The sequence below is a fragment of the Rana temporaria genome, chromosome 11 (assembly GCF_905171775.1).
Source record: "Rana temporaria chromosome 11, aRanTem1.1, whole genome shotgun sequence".
In the NCBI taxonomy this organism is placed as follows: Eukaryota; Metazoa; Chordata; class Amphibia; order Anura; family Ranidae; genus Rana; species Rana temporaria.
In genome coordinates, this window is record NC_053499.1 from 137,987,601 (window position 1) to 137,999,017 (window position 11,417).

Sequence of the window (11,417 nt, forward strand, 5' to 3'; positions counted from 1 at the left end):
CTTGCTCCATAAGTTGGGACAGCGGAGTGTAAGTGTCCCGGCGTAGCCTGGCGGATCTCCAAGGGGGCGGCTTCTATTCAAATGAAGCGCGCCCCCGATACAAAAGAACTGGGCATGCGCCGGGCTGCAAAAAGCCCAGTGCGCATGCTCCAGTTCTCGGCGGAAAACGTCAATGACGCCGACGTGTGCGTCATTGACGTAAAGTCGTATGCAAGAACGACTTACGTAAACGACGTATCCGACGAAAAAACACGACGGGGACCCGACGCCATCCGTAACATGGCCTACGCGAGACTTGCGGAAACTTACCCCTCATATAGCAGGGGTAAGTTTCCGCTTACGCAAACGACGTTAGCGACGGTTACGCGACGCAAACTCGTTCGTGAATCGGCGTAGAAGGATCATTTGCATATGCAAATGACTCCTTCATGTAAATGCCATCTAGCGGCGGCCGGCGTCATTGCATTTAAGATCCGCCAGTGTAAGTGACTTACAGATGGCGGATCTTAAGTGTATCTATGCAAAAATGATTCTAAGAATCAGGAGCATAGATACACGGGTCAAAAAAGGGAGTTACGATGGAGTATCCTGAGTTACTCCATCGTAACTTTACTCAGAATATGGCCCACTGTTCCAGTCTTTAAAGAGTCCCTAAAAATTTAAACAATGGCATTTACAAATCTTATCCTAAACTCCCATCCCATGACTGGGCTTACTGTGCTTGCTGGAGCACTGGGCTGTGGTGGGGCGGAAGCTGTTGACTCAGGCTTTTAGCGGCTTGCAGATAATTTTCAGCCAACAAAAGCCCGCCATAAGCTGATGTCACAGAGCTGGTCCAGGCATGTAAGCAGATCCCACCCTTATATGGTCGCGATCTTGCACAAGCCTGTAATATCAGCTGACAGTGGGCTTCAGCCCGCGGCTGGCTAAAAACGGGTCACAGAAGTGCAGAACGATCTGCACTCCTGTGATCCACAGGAGAAGTACAACCAAACAAGCATTTTTTTCCAGCAAATCATTATATAGCGAGGGCGGGGCCACCCGGTGACGTAAATGGGTGACACCACCCCCCTCTGACACCAAGTGACGTCAGAGGTGGGACCGGGATCTGGGGATCCCCTTGTTAAAGGGAGATTCCAGATTCCGATAAGCCCTCCGCCTGCAGAACCACCAACCACCGGCCAAGGGTTGTAGGGATGAGGACCTTGTTCTCATCAACATAGGGGCAAGGTGCTTTGGTGTTGGGGGCGCAGAGAATCCCTGCCCAAAAGCACCCATCCCCCCATTTTGAGAACGTGTGGCCTGGTACTGTTCAGGAGGGGGAAACGCTCTCATGCCCCCTCTTTTCCTGTGGCCTGCTAGAGTGCATACTCGGATAAGGATCTGGTATGGATTTTAGGCAGGACCCCTATGCCATTTAAAAAAAAGATGGTGAAGTGTTCCCTTTAATATCCATACCAGACCTGAAGGGCCTGGTATGAAATTTGGGGCGGCCCCCACACAATTTTTTTTGTTACATCTTGGTTTGGAGGTCCCCTTAATATTCCTACCAGACCCAAAGGGCCTGGTAATGGACTGGGGGGGCAGTTAGAGTTGTATCTATATTGCAGAGAAGACATTATATATATATATATATATATATATATATATATATATATATATATATATATATATATATATATATATATATATATATATATATATTTATTTATTATAGCAGAAAGTAAAAGAAAATTGTTATTTTTTTTTAAATATGTCAGACTTTTTTTTTAGCGCAAAAAATAAAGACCACAGAGGTGATCAAATACAACCAAAAGAAAGCTCTATTTGTGGGTAAAAAAGGAAATCAATTTTGTTTTGGTACAGCGTCGCATGTCAGTTGCAATTGTCAGTTAAAGCGACGCTGTGCCGTATAGCAAAAGATAGCCTGGTCATTAAGGGAGCAAATCCTCTCCGAGGGCTGAAGTGGTTAAAAAAAATTGTAAGCACGAAAGTAAAGAAGTGTAAAATACACTGAACTAAGGTTTGTGATTTTGCAGCCTGCAAATGTGACATTCAGTTAGACTTAATAGATAAATATATTCCTTTGAAGAGAGAGGAATAAATAGAGAGGATTGCTTTCTATTTGCCATGGAAGAAAATTTTTGAAAAATCTACTTTAAGAGGGCAGCAAACAGAACGCTGAAATTCCTCTCCAAGTAGCTGCCAATGAAATCCGGGAACACATTATTCATTACTGTGGTTAAATCTATTTCACCTAAATAATAAGCAAAGCGAGCCCTTGAGCGAGACTGTTGCAAGCATATCATAATCTTAAATTCTTTCAAATATTACTAAAGGAGATCAGCAATCATAGTTCAGATGTCATCTAAGTGAGACTGCATCTTGGAAAATAGAACAAGTAATACCACAAGATAACATATCTTTACGCTGCAGTAATGGTATCTTTTTTTGTTCACTGGAAAGCTCGACAGTAAGACAGAAAAAAAAAAATCTTGAAATTACGAAAGTCAGTATCAAAGAAAAACTATTTTATTTTAATCACACGGAATATAGATGTTTTGTCTCTTTATACCAAGATACTGATAATATATAAAAGCACAGAAATGAAAGGGGTAGGTAATTCTGAAGTGTAACTGAAGTTTTTTTTTTCTTTTGTATTATTCCACTTATTAATTTTCGGGCAGACATAAAGCGTTTTATATATTATTCACTGTATTGGAGTTCTAGTAACTCAACTGAAGAGAGGACTGGAGCCTGAAGGTAAAGTAGAGAGCGTGATGGAGTATCTGCCGACAAACTGCAATAAGCATTATGGATAACAGACTTGCTTAGACAACATTTAAGTTCTTGGTGAATAGAGGAATCCATAGCTATGTGTGTGGTTTACTGTAATATAAGCATTATTGCTGTTTTGAAAGATATACGCTAGAGATTCTATAGGAACATGTAGCGCAAATGTGCTCTTGGCCACTGGAAAAAAAAAGAATGTGTAGTAGCTCTAAACACTTAAGCCCTGTACACACGATCGGTTTGTCCAACGAAAACAGACCGATGGACTGTTTTCATCGGACAAACCAATCGTGTATGGGCCCCATCGGTTTGTTTTTCATTGGTGAAAAAAAATAGAACATGTTTTAAATTTTTCCTATGGATAAAAAACCGATAGAAAAAAACGATCGTCTGTGTGAAAGTCCATTGGTTAAAAAATCCAGGCATGCTCAGAATCAAGTCGACGCATGCTTGGAAGCATTGAACTACATTTTTCTCAGCACGTCGTAGTGTTTTACGTCACCGCGTTTTGGCAATTTTGACTGATGGTGTGTAGGCAAGACTGCTGAAAGTCAGCTTCATCCAATATCTGACGAAAAAATTCATCGGATTAGATTCCATCAGATATGCGATCGTGTGTACAGGGTTTTAGGCCTCGTACACATGACCGGTTTTCTCAGCAAGAAACCAGCAAGAAAACTGCTGGCAGAGCTTTTTGCTGAGAAAATGAAGATAGCACATTCGTCACGCTGTAACGGACTGAAAAGCACAAGGCTGAAAAGCGTGAATCATCTCTCACCAAACATTAACTAACCCGCAGTAACACGAGATTAGCAAAAGCAGCCACAAGGGTGGCGCCAGTGGAATCGAACTTCCCCTTTATACTGCCGTCGTACGTGTTGTTCGTCACCGCGTTTTAGAACGATGAGATTTTGGATTGACAGTGTGTATGCAAGGAAAGCTAGACAAGAATTCCGTCCAGCTTGACAAGAATCCCATCGAGAAAAACTACATTTTTGTCCTGACAAGATTCCCGGTAGGGTGTACGAGGCTTTACAGTATCTCAGAAAAGTGAGTACACCCCCTCACATTTTTGTAAATATTTTATTCTATCTTTTCATCTGACAACATTGAAGAAATTACACTTTGCTACAATCTAAAGCAGTGAGTGTCCAGCTTGTATAACAGTGTAAATTTGCTGTCCCCTCAAAATAACTCAACACACAGCCATTAATGTCTAAACCGCTGGCAACAAAAATGTGTACACATTGGGCCTGATTAGTCTTTTTCCCTCCCCGGTGTCATGTAACTCGTTAGTGTTACAAGGGAGCAGGTGTGTTAAATTTGGTGTTATCGCTCCCAGGCCTCGTACACACGACCAAGGAACTCGTCGGAAAAGACACATCGTTTTCCTCGAGTTCCTTGTTAGGCTTGTCGAGAAACTCGACAAGCTTGCTTTGCGAACACGATGTCAAGACAAAATCTCCTCATTCTCAAACGCGGTGACATACAATGGCAGGGGAAGTTTGATTCCACTGGCACAACTCTTGGGGCTGGTTTTGCTAATCTCATGTGTTTGCGTGTTAAGTAAAAGTTTGGTAAGAGACGATTTGCACTTTTCAGTCTGTTACAGCTTGAAAAATGTGTTATCCCCATTACAAATGCTACTTTTACTCCCGTCTCATACTTTATTCTGAGCAAGCGCGGGTTTATTAGCATACACATGCTCGAGTTTCTCATCGAAAACCAGCACGACGAGGAACACGACGAGCAAATTCAGACTCCCGTCGAGGAAAAAGAGAACTTGCTCACTTTTTTGCTCGTCGAGTTCCTCAACAGTTTCCTCGATGAAAAACGTACACACGACCAAGTTTCTTGATGTATTCTGACGAGGAAACCAGTCGTGTGTACGAGGCCTCACTCTCTCATTCTGGTCCCTGGAAGTTCAACATGGCACCTCATGGCAAAGAACTCTATGAGGATCTGAAAAAAAGAATTGTTGCTCTACATAAAGATGGCCTAGGCTATAAGAAGATTGCCAAGACTCTGAAACTGAGCTGCAGCACAGTGGCCAAGACCATACAGGGGTTTTAACAGGACAGGTTCCACTCATAACAGGCCTTGTCATGGTCAAACAAAGGAGTTGAGTGCACATGCTCAGTGTCACATCCAGAGGTTGTCTTTGGGAAATAGATGTATGAGTGCTGCCTTAGCATTAGGTTATTATTCAGGGACAGATGAATAGCAGCAACATACTGAGGCAAATTCAGGACTTTAATGCATATATGTGTATGCAGAAAGTGCTAATCCTAGGACAATACATACTTTACAAAAGTTAGTCTTTAGCTCCTGATACACAACCCTCACAGCTCTGCAACAAAGTTTTACTTATTACAGCAGAATTCTGAATGGCTGTCTGTCTTAGAGATCAGATGTAATTAGGCTTATTTACTAAAAAGGTTGTGAATCTTCACTCAAAGCATTGTGTGAATATTAACTTCAATTATCCAATCACGTGAAAATCAAATTCCTCTTCACTTTGATTGCCCAATCATGTGCAGATGCTTTTCAAATGATTGGATAATTGAAATGCACATTTACACAATTTTGTGAGTAAAGATTTCCATCTATTTTAGTAAATCAACCCAACTATCTTCGATGTAATATGCAGCTCCCTTAAGATCCCTCACATCTATTCCTAGTCTGGTAAATGATTTATTGAATAAGATATACAGGTAAGTATCCAACCCATTTTGGTGGCTCAAAACTGTCCCCTTGTGTGGCATCCCGTGTTTGATGATAAGCCCCCTTCAAAAATTTCTAGCTATTTGCATCATTAACCACTTGCCGACCGCATCATGTAAATATACATTGGCAGAATGGCACGGCTGCCCAAAGCAACGTATATATATATGCCTGCGGAAAAAAAATGTTATATATATTTTTGGGGGATATTTATTATAGCAAAAAGTAAAAAAAAAATTTTTTTCAAAATTGATGCTCTTTTTTTGTTTATAGTGCAAAAAAATTAAAACTGCAGAGGTGATCAACTACCACCAAAAGAAAGCTCTATTTGTGGGAAAAAAAGGATGCAAATGTTATTTGGGAGCCACGTCGCACTACTGCACAATTTTCAGTTAACCACTTGCCGACCAGCTCACGCCGATATATGTCGGCAGAATGGCACTCCTGCGCAAACTGTTCGTACCTGTACGTCAGTTCGTAAAAGCAAGAGAGTGGGCGCACGCACACCTGCCGCGCGTGAGTGGGATTGTACCCGTGGGTCCCGTAGACTCGATGTTCGCCGGCGGCAAATGATTATGGTTTTGTTTGGGAGCCAGGTTGCATGGTTGTCAGTTAAAGCAACGCAGTGCCAAATCACAAAAAGTGGCCCGGGTCATATGGCAGTCAAATCCTCTGGGGCTAAAGTGATTAATAATCCAATCACTTCAAAGTCCAGCTCTCTTACAGCACACATCACATCTAGCCCTGTGATGTATTTTGCATGGTGGATTATGCAGTCATTTATGGATTAGTAAAGTGAGAGTGGACTTTTCTACAACAAAAGTAAACTAAAAGGAGTATAAAAGGCCCTCCCCAGCTTATTTCTATGAGCAGATCAAATAGCCCAATGGATCTGTAGCAAGCATTGAAAAATGCTAAATCCTAAAACTTAAATGTAATATATTGCAACTTACAAATCCTTAAAGTGTTACTACACCCAGGACCCCTCATTCACTATATCTGGTCTCCCACAGTAAAGGATTAACCCATTCCACAGTGAGTATAACAAGCATTCTGTGTGTTATACATGTCAACATGTTATACTTCCCTGATTTGTGAATTGGTTTTGCACCGACCCTCCTCTTTTCAAGTCCCCTGCCAGCGCTCTAGGCCCCTCCCCCCTGCCGAGTGCCCCCATAGCAAGCCATTTTCTATGACATTTTTCTAAACACAGACAACGGGACTCAGCCTCACTCCCTCCTTATTGACTGTGATTGACAGCAGCAGCAATCCAATGATGTGTTTAAGCCAATGAGGAGAGAGAGAGACACTGCTCTAATGTACATCGGTGGATCGAGGTCGGGCTAAGGTAAGTATTTTTGGGGGCTGGAGGGGGGGAGTTGCTTGCAGAAGGTTTTTTTACTACCTTAGAATGCATTAAGGTAAAACAAACCTTCAAACTTTGGAACCACTTTAATTTTGTTTTATCTTACTACATTAATCTGATCTCTGAAGTGTTAACTTAAACTGGTTCTAAAGGCAGAAGTTTTTTCATTTTAATTCATTTTATGCATCAAGATAAAAAACCTTCAGTGTGCAGCAGCCCCCCTCAGCCCCCCTAACACTTATCTGAGCCCCATCTTGATCCAGCAATATTGAACAAGACGAAGGGAAGGGAGTAACTGCTCCAGGTGGGTGTGTGGTGACAATCTGCACCGGTTCAGGAAATCAAGGGGCTGGCAATGCATGAAGCAATTGATATAAGGAAAGACGGGATGGACAGCCGCACTTCAAAAAAAAAAACATAAGGTTGTCTTTATTGTAAAAAATGGATAAAAAAATGCACTACAAAACAAGCAGAACACAGGGAAAACAGCCTACGTGTTTCATAGTCATGGCTGGAGCCATGACTAAGCACTAATCGGAGTGTGAAATGCGTAGGCTGTTTCCCCTGTGTTCTGCTTGTTTTGTAGTGCATTTTTTATAAATTTTTTACAATAAAGACAACCTTATGTTTTTTTTGGAGTGCGGCTGTCCATCTCGTCTTTCCTTATACAGTAATGTGCTGTCACTATTCCAGTGAGTGCGAGATGTCGGCGAGATCTCGGCACCACATCGCCGAGAATCAGCGCGATGCTGTCGTGCTAAAAACACAATATCACAAACACCTACTGTATCAATATTGAACGAGAGCTTCGGCTGTCCGGGACTCTCCCTCTTGATTGGCTGAGACACACAGTGGGCACCATTGACTCCCACTGCTGTCAATCAAAGTCAGTGAGCCAATGAGGCGAGAGAGGGGGCAGGGCTGTGCCACGACTTTGAATGAACACACAGAGCAGTGGCTCAGCTCGTGTGCCCCCATAGCAAGTTGCTTGTTATGGGGTAACTCTGCGGGAGAGAGGGGCCAGGAGTGCATGCGAGGGACCTGAAAAATGCTGATCTGTGCAAAACCACTGCACAGAGCAGGTAAGTATAACATGTTTGTTAATTTTTACATTAAAAAATACAAGACTTTAATATCACTCAATAAATTGTGTAAATATTCACTTTAATTACCCAATCAAGTGCAGAGAAAATAAGCAAACAGGAATTAGCTTTTTAAGCCCCATACACACTATCAGTTTTCCTGCTGGTTTTCTCTTCAGGTTTACCAAAACCATGTAGTACAAGGACCTGCCTGATTGCATTCAAATTGAAACGCTTAAGGTTTGACCTCCTATTAGATGGTTTTGGTAAACCTGAAGAGAAAACCATCAGGAAAACTGATAGTGTGTATGGGGCTTTACATGATGGGATAATTGAAGTGAATATTCACACAATTTATTGTATGAAGACTCTAAACTCCTTGAGGCTGCCCCAGAGCACCTACCTCCTCATGTTGAGGGCATGCTGCCTGGCACGGTTAAGGAGGGGGGGGGGCGCTCGCTCGTCCCCACTCCCTTTCCTGACCGGCCGGGCTGCTGCTCGGATACGGGTCTGGTATGGATCTTGGGGGGACCCCACGCAGCAAGTCGGACCAAAGTAGTACAGGGAGCATCTGCAAAGTTGCTCCTGACATGTTTCGGACCAGTTAAGACGGCTCCCATAGGGAAACATTCATTTTCACACGTCATGCGACATGAACTCCCAATGTCGGAGCATTTGTCGGACTAGTGTGAACCCGGCCTTAGTAAATCAGCCTCTTTATATCATGTAGGACTGATTCAAAAGAGATGAAGAAAATAAAAAAAATAAAACACAAAAGGAACCAACAACCTTCACCTTTCATATTTTAGAAAATAAAACTAAACTTTAATGGCTGATATTCACAACATTTTATGCATTTTGTTCCTGTTTTTTTTTGTTTGCTCTTGTTTTTATATATCAGCATATTACCTCAAGGATTGAAGGCTTTCCCTCTTGTTATTCATATTTTTATGTTTATTTTTTTTGTATCTTTTTTTTTGTAGCTGGCCTTTTGACTATCATCTTGGCATTTCTTTAGATTCCTGAGCACAATGGTATACAAGGTACACCTCCAGTTAATGCTGTTAGCGGAGGCATTTCATAGATTTTAACAACAAATGTATATTCGTGTTCCCCTGTGTTTACTAGGTTTAGCTAAAGATCACTGACCTTTCAATAATTGTGTTTTTCTACCTCTTTCAATGCATCAGTGATTCAGCATCGGAGAAAAAAAATAAAATTATATCAAAAAGAAAAAATGTACCATTACTTCTATTATACTTCTCTTTTGGTTACTTCTCCTGTCAAGATATATTATATTACCTAACAAAATAGCTATGTGTTAAAATTTTCCTAAGGCCAAGTGCACATTTGGGCTGATAACTTAACCAAGGAAAGAATGTCCACTTAATAAAATAAAGACAAATTCAATTTAAACACTCAACTGCCTGCAGAGGAACTTACAAAAAATAAAAATAAATAAATAAAATAAATAGATAACATTATTTTGTTCTCTGTACTCCAGGCGAATAGCTAAACAAGCGAACAAAATAATTATATGGGATCTGTTTTACCTGCCAAAGGGTTCTTATCTCTGTCCATCCAGTCCTGAGACTTAAAGGGGTTGTAAAGGAATTTTTTTTTCTTCCCTAAATAGCTTCCTTTGATATGTGATTCTGCTCTTCCAGGTAGGGGGCACATGTGTGCACCACTTCTGCTGTGATTAGACACAGCAGAAGCTGATCAAAGGGTTCCGGCCAATGGGTGTCTGCCGACCCCTGCTTATCGTCAAGAAGAATAGTTGGGTGGAGTTCTGCCTATGTAGCAAGGCAGAGCTCCACCCTGACAGGGATTTTCTTTCCCTGCAATGGAGTACTCCATTCTCCATGGGTACTGCATTGTATGCACCCCTGGATTACATTTGTTTGTAATTTTAAAAAAATATGTTTTTTAATTCATAGAAAGTATCAAAAAAATCTAAAACACTTTCTAGGAAGTAAGGTGTATATTAAAAGTGAAGGAGTGGATATTACTGCGCCACCATGAAATGGGGGGGGGGGGGGGATACAGCTGTGGCACTAAAAGGTGTATCACACCATAAGATAACGACAAAAAAGGAAGTAGTGCTGCGCTGTGAATGGGGGATGGGAAAGGCGTGTGGAGGAAGTAAAAGGTGGTCTATCTGTGGTTAAACCAATATAAACAAAATTTTCATCAAAAAAGGATCAGTGAACTGGCTGACAACGGTGTATCAATTCTAAGCATAAGTGCCAATAAAATAACTTCATTAACTCTTCTCAGTAGAGTGAAATAAGTAATAAAATGATGCAAATAAAGATGTACAATGTGCATAACATAAGTGGCTGGGGTAAGCTAAGCTAAAAAGTCCATGCAGCAGAGCTTAATGTTGTGATAAAAACGGAAAATTGAATGCTAATGAAAAAGTCCAAAATAAAATAAAGGTGCTGGTGTAGATCCCAAACATATAGCGTGAAAAAAAGGATGGATATCCAATGATCCCTTTAAGGTGAGTGAGGATGTCCCCTTACCTTACTGCTGTAAGGTAACAGCATATAGATCCAAACCCACTTTCTGATCGTGTCTGTATGGGTTGTTATCCGAATGGACTGTAATCCAAAGAACAGCAGGTCCCTCTTGGTAGTCCAGTATCAGGATAGCCAATAACTCGCACCCAGAGGCATAAAACACCAATAGTGTGATACCGTTTAAAAAGTTTATTCAACAGAAAGATTATATACGGGTACTCACATAGCTTAGGATAAAATCAGGCATATAAAAAAGGGGGAAGTAGTTCGCCAACGTCACCTCCGGTACCTCTCGATGGACTCAAAAATTGAGTCCATCGAGAGGTACCGGAGGTGACGTTGGCGAACTACTTCCCCCTTTTTTATATGCCTGATTTTATCCTAAGCTATGTGAGTACCCGTATATAATCTTTCTGTTGAATAAACTTTTTAAACGGTATCACACTATTGGTGTTTTATGCCTCTGGGTGCGAGTTATTGGCAAGCAGTACAAGCAGTACATCTCTAGTTGCATGTACTATGAAGTAACTATTATCAAATACCCCCAAAATAACAATAAGTCCAACTTCAGTTGTTTTCTAAACTCTTCCCAAAGGATGGCTACAGCGCAGTTCTCCAGTTCTGGGAGGGCGTCCATGGACATTCTCCCAAAACCGCTCTCACTCACTGCATGCCCCCTGAGGCAAGCACCCAGTGCGCTCTGCGATTGATGTGTCCTGTCACAGCATGGCTACCCATCACATTTGGCTACCCGCTGGAGTGCGAATGCGCGATGCCACCATACTGTATGCATTCCAACACTTTTACAAATGTGATATCAGTGTCTTGATTATCAGTGAAGCCCCATCAGTGTTGTCTTGCAGTGCTTCCTATAAGTGCCTATCAATGCCATCTATCAGTGGCCATCAGTGCCACCTATCAATGCTG

The 11,417-nt window shown here is 41.6% G+C and overlaps 1 protein-coding gene across 2 annotated transcripts in view; it reads right to left on the reverse strand.

Moving 5' to 3' along the window:
• CDH8 (cadherin 8) overlaps positions 1-11,417 on the reverse strand; it is a 507,519-nt gene that overhangs the window by 217,461 nt on the left and 278,641 nt on the right. The gene's annotated exons all lie outside the window — the stretch shown is intronic.